We start from the raw sequence: 15515 nt of genomic DNA on the forward strand, positions 1-15515 counted from the left end.
AACTTTTCTGGTGAGCATGTCTACGGTTTTCAGCAGATTCCCAAGGGGGGTTTTCACCCAAAAACAAAGTTTAAAAATCACTGGCCTGGGGCATCTGGTAGCTCAGTCAGTTAGGCATCTGCCTTCAGCTCAGGTCATGATCCCGGAGTCCTGGGATCGAGCCCCACATGGGGCTCATGGCTCAGTGGGGAGTCTGCTTCTCCCTCTTCCTCTGCCCGCTTCTCCCCCTGCTTGTGTGTTCTCTCTCTCTAACAAATTAATAAAATCTTAAAAAAAAATAAACATCAGTAGTCCATATCTTTCTTTTATGGTCTTGTTCCTGCCTCCCTCTGCACCTTCATTACCTACCATTTTCCTTCCCATTCATTATACTCAAGCTATTCTAACACTCTCTCTGTTCTTCAAACATGCCATGCTCATTGTGACCTCAGAGCCTTTTGCTTGTAAATCCCTCTGCTCCCTAGATGTTCACATGATAAACTCAGCTCAAATATGACTTATTGAGATGGTCCTTCCCTGATTTCCCAATCTAAAAAGGCCCTCACCCTGTCTCTTCTTATCACATGTATAATTAGTCTATTCAGGAAGGATATAGACTGCTGCATAGATTGGCGGGCTTAAACAACAGACATACATTTCTCACAGTTCTGGAGGTTGGGAAGTCCAAGATCAAAGTGCTGCCTGATTCAGTTTCTGGAAAGAACCCATGGTTTGCTGATGGCTGCCTTCTCACTGTGTCTTTACATGGTGAAGAAAGAGTAATCTCTCTTTTCCTCTTCTTATAAGCCACTATCCCATCATGAAGGACCCACCCTCGTGACCTCATGTAAACCTAATTATTTCCCAAAGGCTCCATCACCAAATACTATCACATTGTGGGTTAGGGCTTCACTATATGAATTTTAGGGGGACACAATCCAGACCATATCAATATCATTACATTTAAATGGCTTCAGAGCCTTTATCCTTAACTTGTTCATTCCCTTATTTATTTTATTCCTTACCCAATGCTTCATAGGGTGTAGAGAAATGTACCCTCCATAAACACAGGAAATTAGTCTTATTCACCATGGATTCATAGCAATTAGAACAATAATTGTCACATAGTGGGCATGCCAATCAATTACTGTAAGAATGGAAGTCGGGATGGATGGATGTCGGGATGGATGGATGGAAGGATGGATGACTTCTGAGTCTATCTTTCTGAGATATGGAAGAAATCTCCATTTTTACAGATGAAGAAACAAATTTAGACAGATTCAGTGTCTTGGAAAAGGTCTGTACACAGTTAATAAGAGCAATCTTTGGACCTGACCAGTAGAGTTGAAATCCCAGCTCTGCCACTTAAAAACTAGGTAACTTTGAGCAACGCACTTAACCTCTCTGTTCTTCAGTTTTCTCATCTGTAAAATGCTGATAATAATAATATATTATGGTAGCCTTAGAGCTGTTCATCAACATTCTGGTTCTCTTCTTTCAGGCCCACTCGAAGTTAGGTATGGCCAAGAATTGTGATTTGAGTAACTGTATCATTTCTACATGGAAATTTTTAAGAGCCAATGTGTGATCCATCCTTTTGCTTTCCCTGATATGAAATGTGAAATGTTCCAGATGGAGATTTCTCTATTAGCCCTGATCCTGGGGTAAACACAGTGTGGAACAGAATTCCCATGGACATATAATGAAAATATGGTGTGCATTAGAAACAAACCACTGAGATTTTTTTTTTTGTTATCACTGCATAACCTAGCTTAGTCTGACTAATATATATACCAAATCACTGAGCTCTTGTGAGGATTAGATGAGTTGATGAAAGTATCATGTGTTTGGCACATGGTAAATACTACATAAGTGCTTATTATTATGATTACTCAGTTAAGGTTGAACCTAGGACTAGAATTCCAGTTTTCTGACTAGGATTATGATGTGGTTTTCACCACATTTTGTTATTCCACAATCTACAAAAGAACAGTAGAGAAGGAGAGGGAAAGGATAAGCAGAAGTCTTGCCTACACATGCCATGTGCCTCTAGTTCTAAGAAACCCAACACTGGGAGGATGACTATTCCTGAAGACAAGTTCCTGAGCACATGCAAGAACAGGGTCACCCTGGCCAATGATTTCAGCTTGGGGAGAAGGGCAGAGACCTATTGTCATGGGTTTCTCCCTCAGCAGAACATCCTTCCTATCCTTTCCCTTCCTTCTTTTCTCAGGGCCCAGAGTGAAATTGTGCCTTGAGGGAAAATTTCTGGGCAGGACTAGTTGGCTGGGATATTCTCAGCAGAAGAGACAGTTCAAGGTTTGAAAAAGGGATAAGGGCATCCGTTTTGTGAGGCAACTGGGTTTGGTAACTGTGTTGATGCTTACGGAAAGCTGGGACATGCTCGAAAGAAAATGATAGTACGTTGTCCAGCCATCTGTATGATCTCTAATACAACAATGAGGAATTAATAGGCATCAAAATATAATAATATAGGATATATTACATATATTAATATATGTAATAAAGGTTGTAGGTAATAAGCGTGATAACTAGCTACTGTGGTGTGCTTTTAGTAAAATGCCAGGCCTGCTCCAAATGATTCATGGACCTTAACCCATTTAATCCTCACTACACTACCAGGAAGTTATTACTTTTACCTCCCTCATGGTATAAATGAGAAACTGAGGCACAAAGAAGCTAAGGAGCTTGCCACAAGTCACGAAGTAGAGCCAGGATTCAAATCCAGGCAGTCAGGCTCCAGGATCTGTGCTTCTAATCACCATGGGGTACTCTCATCTGTCTCACACTTCCCTGCCTTTGCCTGCGCTGTTTCTTCTGAATTTTTGAAAGTTATATCCAGAGCTTGCCCTGACTTCTCACATCCTCCCCATCGAGGCTGTCACTTGCTCTTCTGTAACCCTCTCTGCCTTTATTATAAAGAATTTCAGGGGCGCCTGGGTGGCTCAGTTGGTTAATCATCTGCCTTTGGTTCAGGTCATGATCCCAAGGTCTCCTGGGATCAAGCACCATGTCTGGCTCCCTGCTCAGTGGGAAGTCTGCTTCTTCCACTCCCACTCCCCCTGCTTGTGTTCCCTTTCTCACTCTCTGTCAAATAAATAAATAAAATAAATAAAATCTTAAATAAATAAATAAAATCTTAAATACATACATACAAACTTAAAAAACCAAACAAACAAATTTCACACTAAGCCATGAGTGCCTTAGGGGCAGAGACTACATCTGACACAATGCCTGGCACAAAATAAAGGTTAATTTGTTACTGAATTGATGTTCAAAGATATGAGTACATAAAAGACAGTAGACATACCAACACCGAGTATAACCTCTGGAGTCAGATTGCTTAGTTTCAAATACCAAACATTAATTTTCATAACTCACAGGTATGAACAAGGGATTTTTTATTTTTTTGTGTGCCTCAATTTGTGCATCTATACAATGGGGAGAATAATAGTACAAACCACCATGGACCACTGCATGGATTAAATGAAATGATGTAGTAAGGAACTTAAGCTGGGTCCTGGAGCATATTAAGTTAATGAATGTATGTTCAATAAATGTTAGTTCCTTCTGCTTGAACATCCTGGTACATTTCACACTGAAGGTGCATTATAGATATGCCTATCACGGACTAATGAGAAAATAGCTCAGATGAATAAGGCTAAATGATGACAACTTGGCAGACTGAGATGTGTAAGCTAATCTATCAGTAAAGCTGCTGTACTCTAGTAATTTAATGCATGCCCAACAGCAATCAGCACATGCTTAACATTTTCCCATTCAGATGGATAGAGGTTGAGCAGTCAAAAATGGGGAAAAAAGAAATAACCCTAAGAAAATTGATTATACCATTACCAGTTATCTTCTGGGACCATAATAATGTAGCTTTCATTATTTCTTTTATATGCCAGTCTCTTACTGCAAATTGAAAATAGTACATGCAATTCAGATATCTCTGAAAAGAAGCCTAGTTTTGAAAAGAAATGGAAACAAAACAATGGTGTATAAGCACATCCATCCTGACTGGACATGAACAACAATTTATTATATTCACTATGTATGTGGAATTTCAGGTGAAGAATGTTCAGAATTCTAGTTTAGACTATTAACCCCCAAAACTCAAAACAGATCATCAAAATTATTTTAATAATGGGATTAGACGTGAGGACAGTAAACTTAAAAGCATAACATGTCCTAATCTCTGTATCAATATTCACAGATAAAATATACACAGCATGTCTTTAGGATCTACACACTAACTGTGCTTAACTGGAAAAGGAATGGAAAAAGTACCCCTTCCCACCCACTCAAGGAAAAAAGACAGAAATATTGGAAATTCATCATGTCTTCTGTGCAGTTATTATGGCTCAATACTGAAGGAAGATGTTCAATGTCAAAGTCCCGTTTGAGCCTGCAAAGTCTCTTTGAGCCACCACCTTCTCTTCTACAAAAAAAATGATGCTTCCAGGACAAGACTGATCTCTTTATCACCAACTTGGGAAATCAAAAATATTTAGGAGTAGTAAAGTGTTGTATTTAAGGGTCCAGATTTTGGATCTAGATAGCCTAGGTTCAAATCTTAGTTCTTTTTTTTTTTTTTTTTTTTTAAGATTTATTTATTTATTTTAGAGAAAGAGAGTAGGCAGTGATGGGGGGCAAAGGGAGAGAAACTCAAGCAGACTGTGTTGAGCCTGGAGCCTAATGAGGGGCTCAATCTCAGGACCCTGAGACCATAAACTGAGCCAAAACCAAAAGTCAGATGCTTAACTGACTGAGCCACACAGGCACCTCCAAATCTTAGTTTTTTTTTTTTTTTAATTTTAATTTTAATTTTTTTTAAGATTTATTTATTTATTTGACAGAGAGAGATTACAAGTAGTCAGAGAGGCAGGCAGAGAGAGAGAGGAGGAAGCAGGCTCCCTGCTGAGCAGAGAGCCCGATGCGGGACTCGATCCCAGGACCCTGAGATCATGACCTGAGCCGAAGGCAGCGGCTTAACCCACTGAGCCACCCAGGCACCCCAAATCTTAGTTTTAAAACTGCTATGTGGCCCTGAGAAGTTACCTAGGCTCTCTGTGTATGAGTTTCCTCCCTTTATAATGGAGATAATAGTACACTTAGATTGTGAAACTGTTGCGAGGAATTAGTAAATTAATGTCTCTTGCATAATAATCTCCCAATAAATTTTAATCATTATTATGCATCTTCAATATATTATTCATAAATATCCTTAACAAAAGGCATGGAAAGAAAAAGTATAATAACAATAATGGATAGGATTTTAATATTGCAGGTTAAGTTTTCAGCAGTTTTTTATGTTAACCCTTTTGATCTTCATAAAAACCTTTTGAGGTAGTCTTTTTTTTCTTAAGATTTTATTTATTTATTTGTCAGAGAGAGAGCTCAAGCAGGGGGAGCAGCAGGCAGAGGGAGAAGCAGACTCCACACTGAGCAAGGAGCCTGATGCAGGACTTGATCCCAGGACCCTGGGATCATGACCTGAGCCGAAGGCAGACACTTAACTGACTGAGCCACCCGGCATCCCCCTTTGAGGTAGTCTTATCAGATGGAGGTGAAGTGACTTGTCCAGGGTCATAGTCATACAGCTGGTAAGTAGTACACCAGGGTATGAACCCTGACAGACTGATTTTAGAGCTCTCACTTCTGAGCATTAACTCTATAGTCACTTCTTTTGAGCACCTGCCTGAATGTATTCACCATTCACTCAAAAAATATTCACTGAGAATCTGCTCTGGGCTAAGTACCAACCCACTTTGGGATACATTACGAAACAATGAGAAACACAGGATCTTTCTCTCATTAATATTTAATATATTTAATATATATTTCTATAGATATAGATTCTTTTAAGCTTGTCCATGTTCATTTTGTTCATAGGGATAAATATTATTTTCCAGGTCTATAGCTCTTTATGAAGCCTAAACATTTGGTTTTGTTTCTTTTACCTTTCCCCTACTAGCTGTAAAGATCCACCTTTAGAAGCCTAAGGTCTTGTATAATTCAGCACCAGGGACAGTAGACAAAAACGACAAAAAGCATTAGGAAGATATATGAAGTTTTCTCTCAGATTTCATTAAGATTTGATACCTCAGCACACACACACACACACACACAGAGACAGAGAGAGAGAGAGAGATCTGAACAAGTATCCTAGATTTACCAAGCACATCCGTGGAACAGAAAGGGAAATGTGCATCCACAAGGCCATACACGGGAAGCCAAGAACTAGTTCCCAGAACTAGTCTAGTTACAATTAATCTCAAGTGTCCTGTTATCACCAAGCAGAACTGTGTATATATTCAGTAACATGGATGTGCCATATGGTGACAATCCCTAAAGTAGGAATCGAGGAAGAAGTCAAGTACTCTGGCTTAAGCTCCAGAGGAAACATTATTCAGTCAGTTAGGAAGATTCATTTCCTAATATTATTATCTATTATTTCCTATTCCCTGTATACTTGCTAATATATTTGAAAGCATGGATGAATAAAAGTTTCAAGGTTCATTAGAGGAGAAACAGATCCAAGTTACTACTGACCCTGCTTCAGACACTGCATTTCTTTGACATCATTGAGTACATTAGAATTCTTTCCGGCCTATCAATGTTTATTAGATTTGATGTTGCCTAATTCTGACGTCCCAAAGGAAGGTGACTCACTCCAAGTAAGTGTGTTATCAGTTTCTAAGGACATGTCTAATCTGGATGACATCATCTTGTCTGGAAGATACATTTTAGGCAGATAGTTCCCAGAGCTCATGAAAGAAAAACTTTCCATTTGCTGTGCTTCACTAATCCCATTCCATTAAAGTGGCTATGAGAGGCTGAAAGGGAAAAGAATGTGATTCTGTGGAGGAATATAAAATTATAGATTTAATCACCCAAGACTACATTTAATATAATAGTGCAAAGTTCTTCAAGGAGTCTCCATTGATATAAATAAGGATCTCCCTAAATCTTTCTTCTCTGAGCTCCTTTCAACAATTAATCAAGTACTAGCATGTAATCATGGAAAGTTACTGAAGTCCTCTGAGTCTCGGTCACCTCTTCTGTATAATGAGGACTCTTTGACTTGTGATTCCTCACTGGGGCCCTGTGAGGAATAATGAGATAATTTGCTACCGCATGGTATAAAACAGTGGCAAGCAGAACCAGAGCAAATAGGGCACAGGTGACTGACTCACCTAAGGGGGCTGACATACAGATTTTTAAAAATGAAGGAAATCCCCCTAAGGACTGGCATAAGGACTTTCATTGTTACTATCAACAAATTTCTTCAACTAACCAAATGTTAAAAAGCCATGTGATTTGGGCGCCTGGGTGACTCAGTGGGTTAAGCCTCTCCCTTCAGCTCAGGTCATGATCCCAGGGTCCTGGGATCGAGCCCCGCATTGGGCTCTCTGCTCAGCGGGGAGCCTGCTTCCCCCCACCCCCCGCCTCTGCCTGCCTCTCTGCCTACTTGTGATCTCTGTCTGTCAAATAATTAAATAAAATCTTTTTTTAAAAAAAGCCATGTGATTTGAAGTGAGAACTGGCCTCAAACCTCATCTCTAGCATAGAATAGCTACTATACCTTCCTTCTTCGCCAACTTTTACTTCTGTAGGCTACAAAAAATATAATTATTTCACTGAAATATAGTTATCATTATATATTGGTAAAAGATCCAGCCAGGGGGCACCTGACTGGCTCAGACAGTAAAGCATGCAATTTTTGATCTCAGGGTTATGAGTTTGAGTCCCACATTCGGTACAGAGATTACTTAAAGATAAAATCTTTAAATAATAATAATTAAAAAAAAAAAAGAATCCAGCTAGTTGCTTGGATTAAAAGGTCGATAATAGTGCAGGTTCTAGAAGTGATTTGGCCTAAATTCTGATTCTACCATTCATAAACTGAGTGACTTTGTGCAAGTTTCTTAATCTGTCTGGTGTGGATTTACGTATCTGTAAAATGGGGATAATATCAACAACCATCTCATGAGGATGTTATGAACATAAAATTGCTCAGAGGTATAAAGCACTTAGGACAGTATCTGACACATAAGAAGGACTCAACAAATGTCACCATATAGGGAACATACCAACCAGACATAAAGTAGTCCAGGCGCTTCGGGTGGGTACCCCCTTTATTTACTTCCAGACAGAAGACTAAAGACAGAGAGGGGATCTTTCTTCCTCTGTAGATCTGTTTATTATGAAACTATATCTTCTTTTCATTTATTTATTTTTCTAAGGCCATTCTTTGCTTGGCTGATGATAATTGTGATCACGATTATGGGGGGGTTTATTTTACTCTACATCACGATGTATGGAGTTCATTCTATGGAAAGAAAGGAGAAGTGGAGAGGGGTCTGAGTGAAGGAGCAGGAGACCTAGGCTATAAAGAAAAGTGAATAAGGCTTGAAACAAAGCTTTGTGCTCTTGTTCTAATATTTACAGATGCTAATCTAGATGTCTGTTGATTCAGCCAGATTGTCATGCCTCCCTGTTGATGTTGATTCCAGAGCACAGAAACATAAGAGAAATCACTAGAACGAAGAGATAATGGACTTGGAGGCACTTGAGATGAGAAAAGAAGAGAGATTCATGAAGGAAGCCTCTAGTTAGGAGAGACAGGAGGTCTGAATGCCTCCATCCTACTATGGGAGGATTATAGGAATATCAGACAAATATTATTACAGTGGCTCTCTACAGGACTGTTATCTGTAGCACAGATGATAACTCAAAACACACAGATGAAGGACACAAGATTTATTAGTGTGTCTATATTCCCAGTCTCCATATCCTCTATGTCACCCCCATTAAGGCATTTTTTTTTCTTATTTATTCAGCAATTGGTAGAGTTCTGGCCTGCTATTCCAGTTATTAGAGTTTTATGATGCAAGTTGAGAACAGGAAGAATGTGAATGAAGAGACAAGTCTGGAGATTCAAAAGAAAGGAGAAGAGAAAACAAAACAATAAAAGCTACAGGGTTGGGGTGTTAGAGTCTGAGGGATTTCATGAGGATGGGTTCTGGAGGACCCCTGGGGGTGGGGCAGAACAGAAAGGATTAAATGAGACTTAAGAGAGTTGTTCTAGGTTGTAAAATAGACTCCTTTTATGGGTCTTCAAGAGGGCCAAGTATAGGTCAAAATTACTTTAAAATTCCATTTGACTGCTAGATTGACTTTTACGGATAGGACTTTAGAGACTGGCCCAGGGTCCCCAGTAGTCAGGATTATGCATGTGCATACTGATGTCTAGAAATTCACTCCCATTCACTAAAGACATGGATTGGGACATGCAAGCCCCTTTATTCTATCCAAGGAAAACGGCTTTGCTCTTCTGAAGAATTGTTGGAGAAGGAAAATGAGAAAATATCAACAAGTTTTATTTAAACTTTGGGAATAAAGTTTAAAGGGAATAAAACAAAATCCTCAGTCTTTTCTTGAGCTGAAGTAGAAGGCATTTAACTACCACCTTTAACCTCTGGAGAAGAAAAGCCAGTCAATAGATGACCTGTTTAAATTGGATGGGAGCTGACATAATGCTCACATCATCAGGGAAATTAACAACTCCAAGAATAGGAAACGCTTATCCCTTGAGACAGCTGCAAGGAAAAATTGCTCAGAAATGTCTGTGCTGGGGACTCAAAGGGAGTGCAGCTGGAACAGGAATGAGCTCTGGGGTTTCCTAGACCAGTGTTTGACAGCCAGGCTGTAAACAGCCTTCACTAATAAGAGCAGGGCCCAAGAATTGATGAAAAAGGATCTGGGGCTATGAACTGTGGTCTGGGGCAGGTGGCACTGGGCTGGGACTTAGAGCTGGGACAGAGAGAGTCAGAGCTTCCTTACTGAGAGGGTAAGGCTCTGCCAGGCTGGGAACTGGTCCATCACCCACTAAATGTTAGCCCAGCACTTGCCAGTTGGTCTACATGTCAGAATCTCCAGGGACTATCTTTAGAAATATACATTCCTGCACCTTACCTGTGGAGACCCTGATTCAGATTTCAGATGAAGTCTGGGCATGACTCTTTCATAAGTTTCTTGCTTAACTCTCGTGAAGCTTATTCGCAAGCCAGAATTTCAGAACTGCCAGTTGAGGCAATCACTACTATTCCCTTTCTAACCAAATCATTAAGACAATGATTCCACTTGTCACAAAACTATAAATTAGGGACTTCTTTTTTTTCCATTTCCATAGTAAACTCTCTTCATGACAAAATGACCGTGCAACCTTCTACTCCTCCTCCTCCTTCCCTTTCTCCCCCATCCTCTTCTTCCTCCTTCTTCCTCTCCTACCCTCATCCTCCTCCTTCTTTTTAATTTTACACCAAACACAAAATAGCTTTAATGTATACACAACCCACATCAAAACATAAATGGGCTCTGAAACGTAGTTGTCTTCACCAGCTCTTGAGAGACAATCCTGTAGACCCAGGAATGCATGAGGGAATCATGAGTGTTTGGGAAGGAGTGCTAAGAGGTGACAACAAGAAGGAAACATCTCACTCAGCATCACACAGAGAGGTTCCCATTAGGATTTGTGGATAAAGGATCCATAGTACTCCAAACTCAATTCAGAGGAGTTTAGCAGGATTAAGAAAGGTCAGGTGATGGCTCACACACAGTGAGACCAGGGACTTCAAGGCCCCAGATGGCAAGAGTCAGGAACAGCCAAAGTATGAAGGTTGGAGCCTTGATATCAGTTGGCAGATCAGAGACACATCATCTGACTGACAGCGTAGTACTTCCCAAATACCAGACCCTGGACATCAGAAGTAGCCAAGGAACTAGTTTGAAACACAGACTCCCAGGCCCCACCGCATTTGTGATCCTTGCCGCTCTCCATCTTATTTATGGCACTCATTTACGCTCACTAGTCTGCTAACTGCATGAGAATAGGAACGAATCTGACTTGCTTAGTCCCAGGGTTTAGTTCAGTGCCTAAAAACAATATCTATTCATTCAGAAAAATGCAGTAAGTGCTTACTTTCTGCACTAAGCTAGGCACTAGGATACAATGACTAATAAGTATGTTCTCTATAGTAAGTCTAGTGGAGGGTCATGTCTGTCTTTCTTTTACCTTGTCCTTAGCACCATTTTATTTGACAAGTATTCAAACAATATACATAGACATTTCTTGCCTTCTGAATCCACCCCACACAGGACCCAGGGAGATTATCCTAAAACACAAATTCAGCCATGATATTGCTTAAAGACAGTCAATAGTTCTCCTATGACTCCTCTTCCCAAAGAGGGTCTATAGCCTCCATGTAGATAGGTGTCTAGAAAAGAAGCTTCCATGGTCAAGTAACTGTGGAAGACTCTGGGATAAGTTAAATGAAATGAATCAGGTTTCTTTGATGCAGGATTTGTCAGAAACTATATGATACCAACAAGACTTGTAAATCTCCAAACGATGGGTAGGGGGAGGTAAGTAAAAAAAAGGGAGGGGAAGGAGTAGTATTCAGTACCTTTTCATTCTTATTTGACTGTGGTACTATGGGGGCACGTCTTAAATAACTACTGCTTAGAAAACAGACTTTGGAAAATTCTGTCTGACCACAACGGGCGCAATGTTCATATACACATCCCTCATGATCTCCTGCCAAAGCTCTGCTTCCCACTCTGGTTCTTGCACTTTAACAAAACCAAACTTGTTCTTACTTCCAAGCCTTGACTCACGCTGCCTGTCCCCCAACACACACACACATTCTTCAAGCCCTGGAACATCCTCCAACACACACAGAATTCTCCTGAAGATGATACATGTCTTTGTAGAGTCAGCTCCAGCAGAAGCTTCTGCTGTTCAGGTGCTTCTTCTGTGTGGGTTCAGAGTGCTCTCACCATTGCCACACAGCACTCACTGCGCCATATTATCTTGGTCCTGCTAGACCATAAGCTTTTGGAGGGAAGGAGTCTTTGTGAGGGTTTATCTCTGCTCTGCTACACCAGAGTTCTCTTGGCACACTTGGCACTGGGGCTGGAAAAGTCTTTGCTGTGAGAGGCTGTCCTGTGCACGGTAGGATGTTGAACAGCATCCCACTGGATGCTACCATCATCTTACCCACCAGCTTCCCCCAAGACGCAGGAACCAAAGATGTCCCCAGACATTGTCTGATACTTCCTGGGGGAACAAAACCATCCCTAGCTGAGAACCACCATCCTATATCAGTGCCTGGTATTCATTAAACAAGTATTTATTGAACATGTACTACTTGTCAGGCCTGAGCCATGCACAGGGAATACAACTGTGGACAAAACACTTGCCCCTGCCTTTAAGCAGCAGGAATCAAGAAGCAAACAGACATGATTATGAATATAATAATAATCATAGTTCTATGAAGGCTGAGAGAGACTTGTGGTATTTTGTTCATTTCTGTATCTCCCAGCAAGTTAAGACTGTATCTGGGACATCCTAAGAGCTCAATAAATATACGTTGAGGAATCATACCAACTAAAATTTACAGAGCACTTCTAATGTGCCAAAAACTCTTCTAAATACTTTATGTATATTAAAATAATTGAGCTCCATAAAGAACTTATGAGGTTCTATTATTATACTCATCTACAGATACGCAAACTAAAGCATAGAAATTTTAAGTAACCTGGCAATGATCATGTAATGAGTGCAAGGCAGAGTCAAGACTTAAACTCAGGTAGCCTGGTTCCAGAGTCCAAGCCCAAGTGACTCACATATTGTTACCAAGGATGGCCAACACTGGTGGAACTTTCCACCAGTGGCATAACAACACAATAAGTGATTTCTTTTACCTTGTCCTTAGCACCATTTTATTTGAGGAAACTTAAAGCACAGGATGGTTAAGTAACCTGAATTCTCGCATAAGTGGTAATTGCCTGAGCTGAATTCTATGCCCCGTCTGACTGTGGGGACCTGTGCTGTTAATCACCATGTTATACTCCCCAAATGTGGAAGCATAATAAATAACCACTAGATGACTGAATGAGGAATGGTCTACGTACTTTCTGAAACAACCCCCCTCCCCCCATCACTAAGCACAGTGCCTATACAAAGATGGTGCCCCACACATGATTTTTTAAAATGATGGCCGTCAAGTACAAGGAATGTGACTCTCAGTTAGGGATCAGGTCTGACTTCTCCTCCTGATTCTGCCTTTGAGTTGCTGTGTGACCTTGAAGACTTCACTCCCAAACAACCAGGTCCCCATCTAGCTCTCTAAAATGGGAGTTTTCCAATTTCCTGAGTTCCCTTCAGCTCTGATGCTGATTCTAGCAGCCAGTTCTGAGTGAACCCAGATAGTCCTCTTTCCGTCACCGGGGCCAACCAGGTAAAGCTCCTCCCCTGACTGTCCTGATTGGTTTGCTCACCTCCTGATGCAGGTGCTGTTGTGGTTGCCTGGTAACACAGTGATGGAGACTGCCAGTTCCCAGAGGAGAAATGAATGAATGAGCAGAGATATTCACAGTAGGAGCCGTGGCCACAGCCAGAGTAGCACATTGCAGATTTCATTAACTCCACCGGTCTGAAATGTGCTTTTCATCTAATGTTGATACAGCAGCCTAATGGGGAGTCTGGAGGTGGCAGAAATCCTTCTGTACAATCCTATCTGCCTATAAGAAGGTGACTCTATCACAAAAATCACAAGCACAGTAGTGTGTTTTAGTATTGATAATAAAAGTTCCCCCTGCTGTTCTCTTCCATGTAAGACTACTGTTCCTGTGTTCTATCCTGCCTTTAAATCCAGGTTCTGAATTACTGGTCGGGTCATATAAATTGGAACTGATCTCTGTGATCACTCTGAAAGGCAGGCAGAACTGAAGTTCAACAGAGAGGGGAAACCTTTAAAACAGCTAAGAGCAATGGTTTTGAAAGTATGTAGACCTAGGTTCAATTCCTACCTTTGCAACTTTTTAGAGCCTTAGTTTCTCCATCTGTAAATTGGGGATATTAACATCTATCTCACAGTATCACTGAAAAGAACTAAGTAAGATAATAGAAGCTGAGGCACTAACCCAGATGCTGGTGCCTATGTGAACAATTTTTATCATTATTATTGTTATTGTTTAGGGTCATATGCCATTTAAATGATAAAACTGCGATTTGAATATGGGTCTCTAGTAATCACAAAGCCAACTTTTGTCATCATGTCATCCCTTCTCGGAAAGGAAAAGTCATAAGCATGTGTTCCTTCAACAAAGACTTATGAGACACTACATAATGGTGTTGAAAATGATACTAACTCTTACATAGCAGTTTTGAGACCAAGCAGTGCTTTTGGATGCATCCTCTCACTTAATATCATGGTCACTTCTCTGACATCTGGATAGAGATCCTTCGGGAGAAAGCAATTGTCTGCCTCTGGAAATTAAACTCCACTCTTCTCCCAGGAGCTTGAAAGTCAGGAGAAGGAGCCCCATCCCCCAGTGCAGGGGAGCCACGCAAAGGGCATGTGAGCAAAGGGCACTGAATTATGTGCTTACGTCCCTGACCCCTTATGCAAGAGATAAGTGATCTCAGCAAGTTCATTTACCACGATAGGCCTGTTTTCATAATCTGTAAAATGGGAGTCATGTATATGTTTATCTCTGAGAGTTGTTGGGATAATTCAATAACCATATGACTGCAGAATGCTTAGCACAGTGCCTCCTTGGCAGCTGCCACAATGATTATGACAATCACCATGATCCTTATTATTCTTCCTTATGCAGTATGGGTACCTTCCAGGGAAGGTGAGCCTAGTTGAAATACCACAGTCAGCCCATAATCTCTAGGTGTCAGAGGAAAGAGAAGAAAGTGAAAGAGGAAGGGCAAAAGGGACAAACTGTATTGTCTTTGTAGCTGGCCCCAAGAGGGTAAGGACAGCGGGATGCCAGACTTGGTTGATGCTGTTGTAAAACCCATGGTCCAATAAAATACTTGAAGTCTGGGACAAATAAGATAGAAGCTAGTGGTGCATAAGGTTAGGCTCCATCCACACCTCTGGGTCATACTCCCTCATAACCCAGGGGTCAAGGGGTCTGCTCACTGCCTGAGCTCTAAATGATGAAATTTATGAGGTTCTTTCTGGGGAAATCTTGGATTTGATAATTTCAATGCAAATAAAATGGGAGAACACTTGAAAAGCACTTATTATGTACCAGGTACTCCCCTAAGTTTATATGTTTTAATAGATTTTACCCTCGTGCAACTCCTGAAGGTAAATTTATCTCCCTCTTTATGTAGATAAGGAGTCTAGGCAAATAGTTTGCCTAGAGTCAAAGTCTAAGAAGTAGCAGAGCAAAGACTCAAATATAGTCGAGTTCCAACTTTCATGTACTCAACACATATAGTTATTGCTTCTCCATGTTGTTGAGGGAAAAAAAATCCACTCTCCATCTTGCCTGGCTATTCCTCTGGCCATTGAACTTGCTGAAATGATGGGGGTCTATATAGAGGCCAATCTAGGCAGAGTCATTATTATGTGGGGTTTAGGAAGGAAGGAAAATTACACAGTAGGGGTAGCTTCTTTGTTGTGCCTGTATGGACAGACTTC

Source organism: Mustela nigripes, chromosome 6 (genome assembly GCF_022355385.1).
Source record: "Mustela nigripes isolate SB6536 chromosome 6, MUSNIG.SB6536, whole genome shotgun sequence".
NCBI lineage: Eukaryota > Metazoa > Chordata > Mammalia > Carnivora > Mustelidae > Mustela > Mustela nigripes.